The following is a 16,811-nucleotide window of genomic DNA, read 5'->3' as shown; positions in this document are numbered from 1 at the left end:
CTCTTCTTCGGGTTTGCATGTATAACATAGTCCCAAACTTCTGGGAGGCTTTGTTAATTTTTTTTTTTTTTTTTTTTTTTTTGAGACAGAGTCTCTCTCTGTCACCCAGGCTGGAGTGCAGTGGCAAGATCTCGGCTCACTGCAAGCTCCGCCTCCTGGGTTCACACCATTCTCCTGCCTCAGCCTCCCGAGTAGCTGGGACTACAGGTGCCCGCCACCATGCCCGGCTAATTTTTTGTATTTTTAGTAGAGACGGGTTTTCACCATGTTAGCCAGGATGGTCTTGATCTCCTGACCTCGTGATCCATCCACCTCGGCCTCCAATGTTCATTTTTCAAAATTCTTTTTTCTTTGTCTTGGGCAGACTGGGTTAATTCAAAAGCCTTGCATTCGAGCTCTGAAGTTATTTCTTCTGCTTGTCCAATTCTGTTGATGAGGGTTTCCAGTGCATTTTGCATTTCTCTAAGTGTGTCCTTGATTTCCAGAAGCTGTGATTGTTTTTTATTTATGCTATCTATTTCACTGAAGAATTTTCCTTTCATATCCTGTAGCATGTTTTTGATTTCTTTAAGTTGGACTTCATATTTCTCTGGTGCCTCCTTGATTAGCTTAACAATCATCCTTCTGAATTCTTTTTCTGGCAATTCGGAGATTTCTTCTAGGTTTGGATCCATTGCTGGTTAGCTGGTATGATCTTTTGGGGGTGTTAAAGAACCTTGTTTTATCATATTACCAGAATTGTTTTCCTGGTTCCTTCTCATTTAGGTAGACTATGTCAGAGGGGCAATCTGGGATTCAAGGGCTGCTGATCAGATTCTTTTGTCACACAGGGTGCTCCCTTGATGTGGTGTTCTCCCTTTTCACTTATAAATAGGGCTTCCTGTGAGCCATGTTGTAGTGATTGTTTTTTTTCTTCTGGGTTTAGCTACCCAGAGGAGCTACTGGGCTCTGAGCTGGTACTGGGGAGTGTCCGCAAAGAGTTCTGTGATGTAAATCTGTCTTCAGGTCTTACAGCCATGGATACCAGCACCTGCTCCAGTGGAGATAGCAGGGGAGTGAAGTGGACTCTGCTGAGGGTCCTTGGTTGTGTTTTTGTTTAGTGCACTGTTTTTAAGGTTGATTGCCCTCCAGCCAGGAGGTGGCACTTTCAAGACTGCATCAGCTCCAGTCCTATAAGGAGGATTCAAACTTGCCCTAGGGACACTTGGTTAAGTATTCGGGTTTCGCAGGCAGTGGGCAGGGCCACAGAGCTCCGAAGAGATTATGACCTTTTCCTTTGGCTACCAGGGTGGGTAGAGAAAGACCACCAGGTTGGGGCAGGGATAGGCATGTCTGAGCTCAGCCTCTTCTTGGGCGGGGCTTGCTGCAGCTGCTGTGGGGGATGGTGGTGTGGTTCCCAGTCCAATGGAGTGATAGTCCCAGGGAGATTATGGCTGTCTCTGCTGAGTCACACAGGTCACCAAAGAAGTGAGGGAAAGCTGGCAGTCATAGGCTCACCCCACTCCCATGTAGCCCACAGTCCTAAAGGCCAGCCTCACTCCCACTGTCCCCCCCAATAACACCGAGTCTATTTCCAGGCAGCTGGTGACCAGGGCTGAAAACTTGCCCCAAACCACAAGCCTCTTCATTGAGAAAGCAAGCAGATTCACAGTTTTTCGGCATCTCAGGGAGCCTGCAGTGGTTATTACAGTTCTTTCAAAAGGTCTCTGGGTTCTCTTGGGTTTCCTGGTATGTTCCTGTGGTAGTTCTTGGAGCAAAAATTCACGATGCGAGTCTCCACACACTGCTTTGTCCATCCAAGTGGGAGCTGCAAGCTAGTCCTGCCTGCTGTCTGCCATCTTAATCTTCATTCCCACTCCTCAGTTTTACAGATCAAATAAATCCAGTAGCTATGTAGATCCAGTGGAGTTAGCCCCACCATGATACAGAACAAGGGGAGGGCAAAAAGGTAGATCCAGTGGGATTAGCCCCACTATGACACAGAACAGGGGGAGGGCAAAAAAAAAATGGGTCTGAGGGCAAATAAGCATGGTCACTGTTCACAGATTACTGTAAAATCAAGGTTTTCATAGTCTGACTCTGATTCCATGACTACTACATTGATACTAGGACTTTGGATTTGCATTAATGCCCATGCAAAGCCAAATTCCTAGACCCTCCAAAATATAACATCTCCTAATCTTTGTAATCTTCTAGCCTTCTCCTCTCAAACATGCACCATGTTATGTTCATGACATTCCCTTTTTCAAAAAGGCCTCCCTGAACCTGTCTAATTTACCTCACATTTTCTTAAGTCTCATCTCCCACATGAAATCTTTTCTACTCACCAGAGCCTTCTGTGACTGCTTTTTTAGAGAGCTACATTTATTGCTGGTCCCACCTATTTGGCATATTTTTAAAATTCTTCTTTACCACATTATTTACATTTTTAGGTATCTTCCCTGTCTCCCTAGCTAGATTTTAATGGCCCCTGAGGGCAGGGAATGTCCATATCCCCACCACATAATTTCATGCCATAACATAGTAGATGTTCAACATGTTCACATCGTGGTTGATGCTCTTGTTCTGACCAAAAGCTGTGATCAGAAGAATTCTTGGAACTAGTTGCTTTTCAAGACTGTAGAGCAAGTTATCATGTGTCTCTCAATGAAATTGTAATACACAAATAGTCGTATGGAACTTATAGTGTTAAATTAATTTGAGGGGTTATGCTAATCAAAGATGAAATCAATCTAATTAAAGCTATGACCCAATCTCATCTAAAGTTAACTCTAGAAGATATTTGAATCATTAATAGCTTACTATGACCACCATACAGAGGAAAGGAAAATAAACAAAATAAAACAATATACTTGGTCTCCAAAGTTTTATTTTACACAATATTCAGAATATAATAGTAGTTATAAGATGTGAAGAAGCAGGAAAGTGTGGCCTATAATCAAGAGAGAATATAATAAATGAAAGCAGACAGATGACTGGTTTTTAAGAATTAATCAACAAGGACTTTAAACAAATATTATAAATGTATAAAAGAATTTATAGAGTATAGATATCAAAGTTGACAGGTGGGGTATTTTAGGAAAGAAATGAAAACTGCTACAAAAGAACCAAGTGTAAATTCTTTCCCCTACCATTGCTTCATTGAGGTATAATTGACAGATAAAAATTATATATATTTAAGGTATACAACATGGTGTTTTTTTATACATATATATTGTGAAATGATGATGACAACCAAACTAATTAACATATCAATCACTTTACAAAGTTACCTTTTTTTTTTTTTTTTGGTAAGAACAATCAAGATCTGTTCTTCCAGCAAATGTCTAGTATACAATACAGTATTCTTTTTTTTTAAATGTAAAATAGTAAGTGTAATTTGGAAATATTTGCCCATTAGGAATACAAAGCTAGTGAAGTATAAAAATAAAGTCAATTTAGAGCCCTTGTTACAGTCCTTGAAGAAATTCCCTTTTTAACCAAAACAATAATAATGCTTTCTATTTCATAAACGTTGCTCCTCTGGCTGTTATAGCCACGTGTAAAATGAGTGTAAAATAACTTTGGCATATGATGTTTGTTTCACAATTGGAAAATTGAGATGCAGATACAATACAGTATTCTTAACCATAGTCATTATCCTATACATTTGATCTCCAGAAAATATTCATCTTGAGTAACTGAAACTTTGTACCCTTTGACCAACATTTCCCCCACATCCTAGCACATGGTAATCACCATTCTACTCTCTGCTTCTCAGAGTTTGACTTTTTTAGATTCCACATATAACTGAGATCATGCAGTACTTGTCTTTCTATGTCTGGCTTATTTCACTTAGCATAATGTCCTCCAGGTTCATTCATGTTGTCACAAATGGCAAGATTTTCTTCTTTTTTATTGCTGAATGGTATTTCATTATGTGTATGTGTATATATGTATATATACATATACCATAATTTTTTTGTCCATTTATCTATTGATGAACACTTAGGTTGTTTCCATACCTTGGATATTGTGAACAGTGCTGCAATGAATGTGGGATGCAGTTATCTCTTTTAGATACTCTTGTAATTTCCTTTGGATATATACCCAAAAGTGGGATTGCTGTATCATATGGCAGTTTTATTTTGGATTTTTTGAGGAACGACCATACTGTCTTACATAATACCTGTACCAATTTACATTCCAGCCAATATTATACAAGGATTGCCTTTGTGTCACATCATCTCTAACACTTGTTATCGCCTGTCTTTTTTATAATAGCCATTCTAACAGGCATGAGGTGATAGCTCACTGTGCTTTTGATTTGCATTTCTCTGATGATTAGTGATATTGAACATCTTTTCATACACCTGTTGGCCATTTGGATGTCTTATTTGGAAAAATGCCTATTCGGGTCCTTTGCCCATTTTTAAATTGGGTTATTTGTATTTTTGCTATTGAGTTGTGTGAATTCCTTATATATTTTGGATATTAACCTTTACTAGATATATGGCTTACAAATATTTTCTAGCATTCCATAGGTTGCCTTTTCATTTGCTGATTGTTTCCTTTGTTGTGCAGAAGCTGTTTAGCTTGATGTAGTCCCACTTGTTTAACTTGCCTTTGATGCCTGTGCTTATGATGTCATATTAAAAAATTATTGCCAAAGCCAAGGTTAAGAAGACTTTTTCCTATTTTTTTCTAAGAGTTTTATGGTTTCAGGTCTAGATTTAAGTCTTTAATTCATTTTGAGTTGAATCCTTAAGTAGATGAATGGATAAATACAGACAATGGAATATTATTCAGTGCTAAAAAGAAATAAGCAATAAAACCATGAAAAGATGTGAAAGAAACTTAAATGCATATTACCAAATGAAAAAAGCCAATTTGAAAAGGCTACATGCTGTGTGAATCTAACTATATGACATTCTGGAAAAGGCAAAACTATAGAGACCGTAAAAATAACAGTGATTGCTAGGTGGTAGGACATAGGGAGAGAAGGATGTTGTGGTGCACAGAGGAATCTTAGGGACATAAAACTACTCTGTATGATACTATAATGGTAGATACATGCCATTATAGATTAGTTTCAAACCTACCAAGAATGGATACATCACCAGGAGTGAGCCCTAATATAATCTATGGGTTCTGAGTGATAATGTATGAATGTAGGTTCATTGATATTGTAACAAATGTACCACTCTGGAGGGAGATGCTGATAATGGGGGAGACTATGCATGTTTTGGGGCAGGCAGTATATGGTACATCTCTGTATCTTCCATCAGTTTTGCTGTGAACCTAAAACTGCTCTAAAAATAAAGTCTATTAAAAACAAGAAAAAACAAAAAACCTACTAGAGCTAATACGTGATTTAGCAAGATTGCAGTCAATGTATAAAAGTGAATTTTATTTCTATGAATTGGCAATGAACAACTGGAAAATAAAATTAAAAACTGTGCCAATTATAATAACATCATAGCAGAAAATATTTAGGATTGATTTAATAAAAATTATATACAAGATATATGTAATCAAAATAAACAGTGTTGAGAGGACTTAACAAGGCTCTCCAAATAAAAAGAACGATATATTGAGTTGAAAGATGCATCATTATTAGGATGTCATTTTGAAATCACAGTGGGCTTTTTTGTAGAAATTGACAAGCTAATTTTAAAATTTATGAGATAATTCAAAGGGCTTGCAATAGCCAAAATAACTTTTATAAAAGAACAAAGTTGGAGGACTTACAGAATCAAATTTTAAGATTTATATAAAGCTACTATTATTAGGATAGTGTGTTATTGGTATAAGGACAAACAAATAGATGAATGGGCAGAATAGAGAGTACAATAATCAACCTACACTTACACATTTAATAGATTTTTAACAAAGTAAGGCAATTTAATGGGGGAAAGCAAAGCCTTTTCAATAAAAGGTGCTAGAACAACTGGATAATTATATGAAAAAATTGACCCTTACATGGTAATTTCTGATAATTACATGGGAAAAATGGATCTTCTGCATCCCATCATCATAAAATTAGAGATGAATCATAGACTTAAGAAGAGAAGCTAAACTATGAAGTTATTAGAAAAAAAGAGAATATCTTGGTGACTATGAGGTTGGTAAAGATTTCTTAGACTGTATGCTGAAAGAATAACCATGAATGAAAACACTGATAGATTGGACTTATATCAAAATTTCATCAAAATTCATCAAAATTACTGCTTATCAGAAGACACAGTCAAGGGAATGAATATACAGGCCATTGGCTGGAAGGAAATATTTGTAATACGTATACCTAAAAAAGCACTTGTATTCAGAATATATACAGAATGCATGTCATTCTACAGTAAAAAGACAACCCAATAGAGAAATAGGCAAAAGACTTGAACAGACAATTCACAAGAAATGATATACAGATGACCAATATGCATATGAAAAATTGCTCATCACCAATAGGTCCTCAGAGAAAAATGCAAATTAAAACCATCATGCAATAATGCTTCACACCCATAAGAATAGCTGAAACAAAATATTGTAATATGCTACATGTTGATGAGGATGTGGAGTAACTAGGACTCTCAAACATTTCTGGTTGGAATGTAAAATGGTACAGCTACTTTAAAAAAGTAGCAGCTTTTTTTTTTTATTATACTTTAGGTTTTAGGGTACATGTGCACAATGTGTAGGTTTGTTACATATGTATCCATGTGCCATGTTGATTTCCTGTACCCATTAACTCGTCATTTAGCATTAGGTATATCTCCCAATGTTGTCCCTCCCCCCTCCCCCCACCCCACAACAGTCCCCGGAATGTGATGTTCCCCTTCCTGTGTCCATGAGTTCTCATTGTTCAATTCCCACCTATGAGTGAGAACATGCGGTGTTTGGTTTTTTGTCCTTGCGATAGTTTACTGAGAATGATGTTTTCCAGTTTCATCCATGTCCCTACAAAGGACACGAGCTCATCATTTTTTATGGCTGCATAGTATTCCACGGTGTATATGTGCCACATTTTCTTAATCCAGTCTATCGTTGTTGGACATTTGGGTTGGTTCCAACTCTTTGCTATTGTGAATAGTGCCGCAATAAACATATGTGTGCATGTGTCTTTATAGCAGCATGATTTATAGTCCTTTGGGTATATACCCAGTAATGGGATGGCTGGGTCAAATGGTATTTCTAGTTCTAGATCCCTGAGGAATCGCCACACTGACTTCCACAATGGTTGAACTAGTTTACAGTCCCACCAACAGTGTAAAAGTGTTCCTATTTCTCCACATCCTCTCCAGCACCTGTTGTTTCCTGATTTTTTTAATGATGGCCATTCTAACTGGTGTGAGATGGTATGTCATTGTGGTTTTGATTTGCATTTCTCTGATGGCCAGTGATGATGAGCATTTCTTCATGTGTTTTTTGGCTGCATAAATGTCTTCTTTTGAGAAGTGTCTGTTCATGAATTAGCAGCTTTTAAAATAAGGTTACATATACACTTACTACATGACACAACAATTCTACTCTTAGGTATTTATCTAAGAAATGAAAACATGATTATGCAATACCCTATATGCAAATATTCTTAATAGCTGTATTAATCATAGGCAAAACTAGAAAAAATTGAAATGTCCATCAACAAATGAATGGATAAACAGATCGTGGTATCGTCTTAGTCAGCTTGGGCATAATAAAATACCATAGACTGAGTGGCCTAAACAACAAAAATTTATTTCTCACAATTCTGGAGGCTGTGAAGTCCAAGATCAAGGTGTTGGTTAATTCAGTTCTTGGGGAGGGCTTCCTTCTTGGCTTGTAGATGGCCACTTTCTTGTTATGTCCTCACATGGCCTTTCCTTGGTGCATACATGTTGGGAGAGGAGAGAGAGAGAAAATCTTCCTTTTCTTACAAGGCCACAAATTCTATTGGATTAAGACCCTACCTTTGTGACCTCATCAAATCTTAATTAACTTCTAAAATCCCTATCTCCAAATTCAATCACATTGGGAATAGGACTTCAACATATGAAATTTGGGGGGCACCATTCTGTCTATAGCAAGATATTCATCCAACGGAATATTACTAAACAATAAAAAGAAATGAGTGACTGAATTTCATAGATACTATGAGTGAAAGAAGCAAGATACTAGGGAATACAGACTTTTAATTCCACTTAAATAGTGACAGAAGTCAAAGGGTGTTTGACTGTGGGTCAGAAGGGATTAACTAGGAAGGTGCACAAGGGAAACTTCTTTAGCAATGCTTTGGAGTGAGGTGATAGTTCCACAGGTGTATACATTTGTCAAAACACATTGACTCCACTTAAGAATTGTGCATTTTAGGCTGGGCATGGTGGCTGATGCCTGTAATCCCAGCACTTCGGGAGGCTGAGATGGGTGGATCATGAGGTCAGGAGATCAAGACCATTCTGGCTAACACGGTGAAACCCCATCTCTACTAAAAGTACAAACAATTAGCTGGGCATGGTGGCAGGTGCCTGTAGTCCCAGCTACTCGGGAGGCTGAGGCAGGAGAATGGCTTGAACTCGGGAGGCAGAGCTTGCAGTGAGCCAAGATCATGCCACTGCTCTCCAGCAAACAAAAAAAAAAAAAAAAAAAAAAAAAAAAAAAAAAAAAAAAACAAAAAAAATTGTGCATTTTATTATGTGTTAGTTATATCTTAACAAACAAACAAAAAGGCAACTGAAGCAAGAAATTTCCCTGACCCCTTCACGGGAACTGGAGTGGACTGGTGCTGGATCTAACTGGCTGCTTTGGTGTTGGCAGGGGCAAACTCCACTCACTTGGACCCATTGTGCTTCACCCCTTGTGGGAGGGAGTGCCCAGGTGAGTGGGTGCAGGAGCTGCAGTGAGCAGTTTTGGGTGCCTGCTGGGGCAAACTCCATGTGGGGCCCCATGGCAGCATCTAGTGGGTGCCTGCAACCCTGAAGCCCCAGAGGGTGTATGTTACTGTGCTCTTTTAACTTTGCTGTCCACAAATGGCTTAAATGTTAAACAGCTTAGTGGGCCCTCTGCCTTTTTGTGTGAGGCAGTTGCTTTCCACCAGCATGGGCAGAGGTTCTGTGTGACAGCCTTTAGCATCCATGCCTGTGGCACCTGAGCTCTTATTTGGCATCCAGGAAGAATCAGCTTGCACAAACTAATTGAAGAGTGGTGAATAGGGAGGATTTTATTGCCAATGAAAGTGGCTGTCAGCAGGAACGGGAGCTGAAAAGGGGATGGAGTGGGAAAGTGATCTTCCCTCAGAGTCCGGCTGTCCCTCACCAGACTCCTCTCTGAAGCAATACCATCAAGCCAACCCTCTGAAATTAAGCTGCCTCTCTCTGACATCCAACTGTAGTCACAGACGTCCAGCTGCTGCTTCTCTTCTCTGCTCTCTGTTGGTGGAGCCTGGCGTTTTTATGGGCACAGGATCTGGGGCCAGGTGGCCCATGGGTGGTTTTGGAAAAGGCAACATTTGAGCGGGAAAACAGGAATGCATGTTCTCACTTTGAGCTGCAGTTCCAGGCTTGAGAGTGGGGCCCTCACTGGGGACCCACCCTCTTCTTCCCAGAATTCCCCTGCCTCCTGTCCCTATCACAACTAAGAAAAACTCTTTTTCAGCGATTTTCTTGTACTTCCAGGTTAGGGAGCAGTATTCTAACAGAGCTTTTCCATTTTAAATGATGTTACAAATTATGGAGCAGTTAGGGGATTTCAAATTAACACATTTATGTGCCTTCATGTAATAGACCCTTCAGTTCATAGAAGACAAATTAGAGAAGGGACTTGCTCAAGGTCATATTACTAATGACTTATGGGATGGGAACCATATTTCTAACATCTAAGCTTAGACCCTTTGGTATTAAAGAAAAAATAGTACAGCACACCAAGTAGGGATAAAGGGGTTCAGGATGCTAGAGCTGGCTGTCTCCCAGTTTGTAATCCTAAACCTTCATTTGGGTTGTGAGGAGCAATTTAGGAGCAGGCAGATTTTCTGTGGTGCTGACCATGCAGAGGCAGGGAATGTGATCGGAGAAGGTGTCTCCAGTCACCAGCAGCCCTCTCAGTTCTGTAACTTTACCCAAGTATTTTCTTCAGACTTTCAAGCCTTTCCTTCCAGGGATGGGCTTTTCAAGTTTAACCTCTGAGGCACCAGTTCTACCATTAGCATTTTCCTTTCTAAGTCATTTTCAATGAATGTTTCACCACATTTAGAATTCTCTGAGGGCAGGAATCATGGTCATACATCTAACACAATAGTGGGGACTGAATGTGGGATAACTCTAGTTATTTAACAAAAAGAAGAAATCATCCTCATTTCCATCAGTGACAGCTTGCAGTGTTATGCAAGCACTTTGACATAACTTCATGAACTGCAGAATTAAATCTGCAACCACAAAAGAAAGAAACTGATTTCTCATGGCCCTTTTGTAATTTCAGAAAGGTTTTGGGAAGTCTTTAAATTGAATTTAACTGTTGAGCACACGCTGAACTTAAAACCCTCATCTGTTTTAAGTCATTTCCTCCCTCCCGTACACTGTACACTCATAGGGGTTTTGAATCCTAAGTGCTTTGGCTGTGGACATAAGTTCTCTGTGAAAGGCCAAGGAACCCAAGGGGCTGAGATTACTGCCTGCATCACCACATTCCTTTTGTTTGAATTCATTCAGCTGAAAACCACTGAGTGGTTGTAGAATGCCCTGCACACAGCCAGGGGGTCTCATCAGGCCACAAAGGTGGGTAGAAAGAGCCCTGCCTCACAAGGAATGTTGGTGTTATTATTTGGGAAGGAACACAGGAAGATGGGAAGAAAAACAAATATTTCTCAACAACAATAAGCTCAAATTTTCCTACTTCAGAAGGAAGATATAATCGGCATCTACCTAGAAGCCATACGCTATGGTAATTTATTTTTTAATGTGTGCCCTGGCACTCACTGCACTAATTATCCCACTGGTACCCAGTGAATCTTCCTGAACACAAGGAAAGTCCATTTTGTTAATCAGGAAAATGGTTGTAACAAGCCACTGATATTTGGGGTATGTTTGAGACAAGGAGAGTTGCTTTCTTGCTCACAGTACAGTCCAATAAGGGTAAGGAGGGGAAGGAATGGCAGTTGTGTGTGTTCTTCTCTACACAGTTATTCAGGGCCTTGGGTGCCATTTATAGCATGACTGCTATCGTTTAGTGTTTGTCCTTTGCTGTATTAGGCTGGTAAATGGAGAAAGAGAGAGCTCATGGAGGACCACACAGGAGGTTGGTTTAGGGACTAGGTCAAGAAGTGCCTTAGCATCACTTCTGCCTACATTCTGTTGGCCAGAACTCATTGATATGGCTTCAACTAACTTCAGGGGAAGCTGCAAAATGTGGTCTAGTTTTGCCTAGAAGAAAAAGAAATAAGGATTCATGAGCACATAGCACTGTCTCTGCCACAGTATATAATAGTAGGTGGCAATAACATAAATTCTATCTATATTCAGATACTTAAATATTTACTGACAAGTGGGAAAAAGAGTATGTTCCATGCTAATCTTCCCAAGTGGTGTTGGTTCTGCTTCTGGGTGTGTTACTTGTAGACAGTGGTCCATTCATCTCTATACCACCTTCATGACCAATGCCTATTCCTCAACTCATAATTTAACAATTGGCATTGATTGTATACATGCTCCCACAGAACAGGTATTTGCTGCAGTACTAAAATTATACATATTTTGAGGGCTCTGCAGCCTTCAGCTGATTGGGAGTCAGAACACAAGATTCCATGACAAGGCTTCTCAATTGTTGTTTTGTTCCTTCACTTTCTTATATTATATCAATCAGCAGAGTTATTGGTTAATATATCCCATTGTAATTAAACTTGAAGACAGCAAAGATTTGTCAGAAAATAATGCCTCTTACTATCTGACTAGGAAAGTAGGAGGTTAACAATTCCAAAGCTAAATCAGAAGCACTTGTTAGGAATGAGGCTCTCAACAGGTGGAGGTGGTAGGAGCAGAGAGAGGGAAGTAGGTCCAGATCTCTAACTCTGGGCAGGGAAGGAAAACAGGGATGGGAGCCCTTGGCAGCATGCAGAGAGCTTGAGGGTGCCAGGGTCCTCAGAAAAGTTGAAAGCAGGGAGAATAGTTTCAGCAGAATTCCTAGGTGTTATTTTAGCTGCCTTGGGTCAAGTACCACAGGCATAACTGGACTGACCTCCCTTGGTCTCAATGCAATGTATGGGTTAAGAGCTAGTGAATTCCCTATACTGGGCTCCCAAGTGGGTGCTCATGGTTGAACAGGCATTAAAAATCTATAGGTACTGCCCTAGGCCATGCCTCAGTGAAACCATCTCAACGTTTTCTTAGAGATTCTTTATCAAAGACCTGACAGAGATCTGGAGGATTAAAGAGTAGTGATACTGGTGATAACTAGAAATCCAGACCTCCATTCCTTCCTGCCAGAGCTGTCACTCCCAGGAAAGTCACAATTTCATTTCCTAATGAGATATAACATTCTGCTCCAAGGGCATTTTTTAGTTCTCACTGCTCTGTGTGTTGTACTATGTAACTGAGGGGTCCTGGCCTACACATTTCCATGTGGTTAATTACAACAGCATGTGGTAGAAGTCCTTACTGAATATGTAATCTGATGCCACTAATGTGATGGTGTCAGGTGCATAAAATGCTTGAGATAGTTAGTTGTGTTTCTTTTCTTTTTTGTGTGGGTGGAATAAATTACTTCATTGGGAGTTTGGAAACTTGCCCAGTAGTTTTTGAGAGCAGGAAAGTTTCTGTCTTTGTCATAAAGAGACTTCTTGCAAATAAAGCCCCTGTAATACAGGCCTGTATGAGACAGGGCTCCTCTGCACCCTTGTCATGTGCTTTGTACCTTGTGTAAGTAGGAGGGAGCAGAAAGGTGGAAGGAGAGGTGCCCAGAAGTCTCATACATGAGGGTGGTGAGAATAGAAGTGAGACTGATGAGAGCAAGGACAAGGAGGAGAAGAGTAGGTGGCAATAACATAAATTATATCTGCGTTAAGATACTGAAATATTTAAACTAGTAGACCAACAGCGGAGAGGAATGAGTAGCATAGAGACTTTGAGAGTAAAGAGCTCAGCATATTTCATTCACTTGAAATTAATTTAAGAAATGCAGAAATCACTCCATAAATATGAGGCCCCAGGTCAAAAGAATAGTTACTTATTGGATGCCTTAGGGTAGTCCCCAAAATAGATGTAAGCATTACCAGTGCATAAGTCACATAACCTCCTCCAGTCTATTTCCTCACATGCGAAACAGGGACAAGAGTAGTATGTACTTAATAGGGTTATTGAGAGGTTTATAAGAGATGATATATGTAAAGCCTTTGGCATGGAATCTGTCATAGAGTGAGAACTCAATATAGTTTAGTGATGATTATGGGAATGGTGATGAAGATGATGGAAGACACTGAAGAGGATGCCACAAGAATCAAGCTGATTAAATGAATTTAAATGGAGCAAGAGATAACCAGATTTAAAAATTACTGGGACATTTTCCAGGCCCATGAAAGAGCTATATGATAGCTACGGTTTATTTGCAGATTAATTACATTCCATCTATTCCTACACTCTCCAAACATATGGACGAAGTAGAAAGTAAAACTAGGAGAAAAGCCAGCACCTGTGTTTTTGGGCTATTCAGTTACAGTGTTGGAGGGAGTATCAAGAAATCCTCTTTTATGGGGAATTGTATTTGAGCATCTAAGACAGGTGAGTGTCTATAGTGTTCTTAAAGACTTCTAAAGGTGTAGTTTTTCTCAATAGTTTGGTTCAGGGTCTAATTATCTGGATGTTTAACTTAAACACCATTTCAGTCTGGTTCTGGTCTTCCTGGCAATGCACAACAGATGGAGTTCTATATAACCCATGACCCATAAGGTTGGAAGATAGGAATAACATCCATGCTACAACCTAGCTGTGCTAAACCAGGCTTAGCACAGATTCCTAAGGGTGAGCTAAAGGTCGTGTGTCATCTGCCTTCAATCAGGGATGTTTGTGGGGAAAATGAGGAGCATGTCATGGCACAATGCAGTCCAGCTGCCTGAAGAACCTCCAGGGAAGAGAATCCAGAGGCAATAATGCGAAGCAGGCAGAGTTCAAGGTGACTCATGTGGCAGCTCTGGATAGGCCCATTCTGACATCAAAATAGCCACCAAAGAGTGGAAGTTCTATGTGGAGTTTAGTCTGCACAGTCCCTTTGGGACTATTTGTGGTTTGATCCATGGTAGAGCTGATTATAAATTCAGCTACAACGGGACCTCTTATTGCTTCCATCGGCTCCGTCAGAGCCTTCTTTTCCAGGCCTGGTCACCTTTGTGAATCTCCACTGCATTCTCCTATATTCCTCATTCACCTCTTAAACTGAGAGGAACAAATCTGAACCCTGGGTTATACTTAGAGTCTGACTCAAAATACCTGCAGCCCAAGGATCTTTTGCCAGCTGTTTTATGCCAATGTCATATTTCTCATAATTCATCCCAGGAAAATCCTCCCACAAATAGGCAAATAAATAAAACAAGAGCACACTTTCCCTGACTCAAATGTATCATGTGTTCCAACATGTGAATGTTTTCCATTTTATTAGTGTTAAATCTCTCATTCTTCATGGTTTGGTTTTATAGTTTTGGGGTCCTTAAGCACATAACTTGCACCTGAAAAACAGAGGTGGTGTCTTTTTATCTGTATTTCTCTATTGTCTTAAACAATACTAACACCATAGGCAAATAGCAAATGCTTCTTGAGCAAATGAATAAATAAGGCATGAAAAAAAGCAACCATCTTTTGCGCTTATTCTGATTTTTATTTCAGATCCTAGATCAGAGGCTTGAATTCACCAATCTGTGTACACACAGCTGGATGCAATACCCTTGGTTTTCCTGGTACCATCTGCTCACTAAATCATCCCCTGAAGGCCAAAAACAGAACAAAAGAAGCATTGGGGAAAGGGGAAAAGAGGTATGGAAACTGGACAGGTAGAGGTGTTTAAGGAAATGGCAGACATTAGCAGATGTCACAGAGATTTATTTCTTTTTCTATGGGGATTTACTCTAGTGACTAAACTGTTTCAGCGTTGTTGTTTTTTTCCCCAGAAAGCACTTAGAGCACTCATCATTTGCTGTGGGAGCTGCTTTGTGGGCAAAACTTTGTTTCCTTTCAAATCTTGGATTCAGGGTTTAGACTTGAAATATTAAGAGGAACAACACCTTGAAGTTTCAGGGACAGAGAAAGTGCAAAGCCTAGGATGAGGAAGAGTTGTCAAAATAAATTCTCAAGGTACCTTTCTCAAAAGCATTCTTTCTCCTACTCACCTCCGGCACAACCACATCCAGGAAGCATGAGGAGTGAAGGCCTCAGACCCTCTGTGTAGTGTGTAGTGGGAAATACAAGAGATTTGAGCTCTTGGCATAGTGTTTCAGGCCATGTTTTGGAACCAGTGCCCAGAAAACAGGCGCTATGTTTTCTTGAGGGAGCATCCTCAGGGTTAAGGCTTTGAGGGTTGCCAACGAGCAGGGAAACCCATGCGTACGTCATACACTTAGGAAACTCAATAAATCCTCACTGATTAATTCCAGATCACCACTCCTTTCCCAGTCAGAGATGTACATGTTCCTCAAAATTACCTTTGAAGATGGGAATTGCTTGGAAAGGTTTAAAAGAGGGAAGTCTTTTTAATTTTTTTGGTCATATACATTTATTTTACAATTAACTATGCCATAATGGAGTTTTTTAAAAATTATTATTATTATACTTTAAGTTTTAGGTTACATGTGCACAATGTGCAGGTTTGTTACATATGTATCCATGTGCCATGTTGGTGTGCTGCACCCATTAACTCGTCATTTAGCATTAGGTATATCTCCTCATGCTGTCCCTCCCCCCTACCCCCACCCCACAACAGTCCCTGGAGTGTGATGTTCCCCTTCTTGTGTCCATGTGTTCTCATTGTTCAATTCCCACCTATGAGTGAGAACATGCAGTGTTTGGTTTTTGTCCTTGCGATAGTTTACTGAGAATGATGGTTTCCAGTTTCATCCATGACCCTACAAAGGACATGTGCTCATCATTTTTTATGGTTGCATAGTATTCCATGGTGTATATGTGCCACATTTTCTTAATACAGTCTATTGTTGTTGGACATTTGGGTTGGTTCCAAGTCTTTGCTATTGTGAATAGTGCCGCAATAAACATACGTGTGCATGTGTCTTTATAGCAGCATGATTTATAGTCCTTTGGGTATATACCCAGTAATGGGATGGCTGGGTCAAATGGTATTTCTAGTTCTAGATCCCTGAGGAATCGCCACACTGACTTCCACAATGGTTGAACTAGTTTACAGTCCCACCAACAGTGTAAAAGTGTTCCTATTTCTCCACATCCTCTCCAGCACCTGTTGTTTCCTGACTTTTTAATAATGGCCATTCTAACTGGTGTGAGATGGTACCTCACTGTGGTTTTGATTTGCATTTCTCTGATGGCCAGGGATGATGAACATTTCTTCATGTGTTTTTTGGCTGCATAAATGTCTTCTTTTGAGAAGTGTCTGTTCATGTCCTTCTTCCACTTTTTGATGGGGTTGTTTGTTTCTTTCTTGTAGATTTGTTTGAGTTCATTGTAGATTCTGGATATTAGCCCTTTGTCAGATAAGTAGGTTGCAAAAATTTTCTCCCATTTTGTAGGTTGCCTGTTCACTCTGATGGTAGTTTCTTTTGCTGTGCAGAAGCTCTTTAGTTTAATTAGATCCCAATTTGTCAATTTTGGCTTTTGTTGCCATTGCTTTTGGTGTTTTAGACGTGAAGTCCTTGCCCACGC

General features: G+C 39.8%; 1 protein-coding gene across 4 annotated transcripts in view; it reads left to right on the top strand.

Annotated features, from left to right (window-relative positions):
* Window positions 1–15,703, top strand: part of MTERF1 (mitochondrial transcription termination factor 1) — a 367,985-nt gene extending 352,282 nt beyond the window's left edge. For all 4 annotated transcript variants that reach the window (XR_004032237.1, XR_004032235.1, XR_004032239.1 and 1 more), the window contains one exon: window positions 14,811–15,703. The gene's annotated coding sequence lies outside the window, so the exon portion shown is untranslated. The remainder of the gene's footprint in view (window positions 1–14,810) is intronic.
* The last annotated feature ends 1,108 nt before the right edge of the window (window positions 15,704–16,811 follow it).

This window comes from Nomascus leucogenys, chromosome 11 (assembly GCF_006542625.1).
Source record: "Nomascus leucogenys isolate Asia chromosome 11, Asia_NLE_v1, whole genome shotgun sequence".
NCBI classification, from domain to species: Eukaryota; Metazoa; Chordata; class Mammalia; order Primates; family Hylobatidae; genus Nomascus; species Nomascus leucogenys.
The sequence above is the reverse complement of the archived record's forward strand: the minus strand, read 5'-3'. Positions and strand labels throughout refer to the sequence as shown.